Below are 2338 nucleotides of genomic sequence, written 5' to 3'. Positions count from 1 at the left end.
TAATTTGTATTCCTAATGTACACGCATACTAATTACTGTCAACAACGGTTGTTGACGGTAAATAGTATTATTGTACACGCATACTAATTACCGTCAACAACGCTTGTTTGACGGTTGTTGACGGTAAATAGTATGACCCCCTCAATGGATAAATGTGGTGGTGAACGTTATGCAACTGTGTCCATGCCTAACATATTTGTGTTGGTGTTAGGGTATATGTTTAGGTACGATAAATGATATAAAGGCGATTAGTTTATACGCCCTTACTAATTACTGTACATTTCCTTTAGATATGGTATATTTGACATATTGAAGATATTACTGTCGAAATAAGAAGTACATTAGACACTTTGTTTATAGGCCTATATTTATATACTCTAAGGCAACGGTGGCGGAAGGTTTTTGAAAATGGGGGGGGGGGATTTCATAAGGTCCAGTATGCGAGCAAAGCGAGTATCTAGGCTGGGGGCCATGGGCCGCCAAGGGCCCCCTGCGAGGGTCCAGGGGGCTCCGCCCCTGGAAGCTACGGAAATTATACTCTCAGACTTAAAATTTGAATATAATTTTCCTTATATCTCCATTAAAAAAAATGAACAATTTAGCCTCCCCTCCCCCTTGAACGCGCCACAGATTTCCAACAAAGTCGAAGTCGAGATTGCTTCCACGACCTCAATGAATTATTTATCATGAGGGTTATCCTTGATATAGATTCAACGACGAAAACTTCACTTCCCCCACCCCACCCCAGATGGATAAAAATTACCCTTCTATGTAGCCCGGAAATGATACTCCAACTGTGGCAAGTCCAGGAAGTCGAAATAGAGGGGTTCCAGGGAGGGTCTTGCACAAATAAAATGTCCATCCGCCTCTTTACTTAATACAGTTTTTACAACCTATAACACATTAACTACACTGTACTGTTAACCTTCAGAGAACTTTATTTTTTTTTTTAAATTGCCTAATTAAGTATCTTCAGGGACGTAGCCAGGATTTTGGAGGGGGAACCGTTATGCGAGATACGTGTGACCCCGGCGGGGTCCAGGGGACGAACCCCCACCCCTGTTGGGGTAGCGCACTCTGAAAGTTTTAAGGACTGTTTTGAGAGGATAAAGTGAAAATTGTATTAGGCACATCATAAATAATATTAGTAGGCCCAGCAATAATTATAATAAATCAACAGAATCCAGGAATTCGAAAGAGAGGTGTCCCAGGGAGAGATTTTCACAGACTGAGGAACCACCCACCTCAGCCCCACCATGGTTGGGGCTGAGGTAAGAAAATTTATGATAAGGGCACCTCTAGATGGCCGGAAATTACACTTTCATACTTAAATTTCAATATATTTTCCATTTTTTTCCTCAAAAAAAAAAAAAAATTCTTATCTAAAATAGTCATAATCACGAAAAAATGGCATGAAAAACCAGATCACATTCTAAAAACAAATTTATGCCCCCTCTCCTCAGCAGTCACAAGACATACTCTGAGTCAGGTGCCGACTCGATGCAGTTTAACGTCATACCCAGAAGGGCGCAGATCTGTTTTGTAAGGTTGAGGGGGAGGACATTTTGTGAGTCGGCACCTACCTCAGACTCACCATAGTTGAAGCTGAGGAGCGAAAATGTGAGGAAATAGTACCTCTAGATGGCCAGAAACAACACTTTTAGTAAAATTCATTATCATCACATCACCGTTACCGGTAGTCAAAATGAAGCGCCAAAAAAAAATCTCATGGTCTTTTTATCAGGGATTTTCTGCAACCAAGAAGATCTTATTAATGTGTGTGATATACCATACAAAACAAAACTTAAAAACAAGACCTCTTTGAGTATGTTCTTTACATACTTCAAAACCGTGATTTCACAACCACCTCAGCCCCACCATGGTTGGGGCTGAGGTGAGAAAATTTGAGGAAATAGTACCTCTAGATGGCCGGAAATCACACTTTCACGTAGTAAAATTCATCATCATCACATCACCAATAAATAGTCATAATGAAACGCCAACAAATTTCTCATGTACTTTATCAGGGATCTACTTGGTATCCAGGACAACTTGACCTAACTATAATTTACTATATAAGCTTTAACTATAATATTATCATCAACAAATCACAACTTTATATTTCGCCTTTAGCACAATTTCCTTCACAGTTTAATATTATTAATATTATTATAAATTATCATCATCATCATCATCACCATTATTATTATTAGTAGTAGTAGGCCTATTATTACTATTATTATTATTACTATTACTATTATTATTATTATTATTATTATTATTATTATTATTATTATTATTATTATTATTATTATTAATATTATTATTATTATTACTA

This window comes from Anneissia japonica, unplaced genomic scaffold (assembly GCF_011630105.1).
Source record: "Anneissia japonica isolate Jap-2015-1 unplaced genomic scaffold, ASM1163010v1 scaffold288012_len1326614_cov192, whole genome shotgun sequence".
Lineage (NCBI taxonomy): Eukaryota > Metazoa > Echinodermata > Crinoidea > Comatulida > Comatulidae > Anneissia > Anneissia japonica.
The sequence above is the reverse complement of the archived record's forward strand: the minus strand, read 5'-3'. Positions refer to the sequence as shown.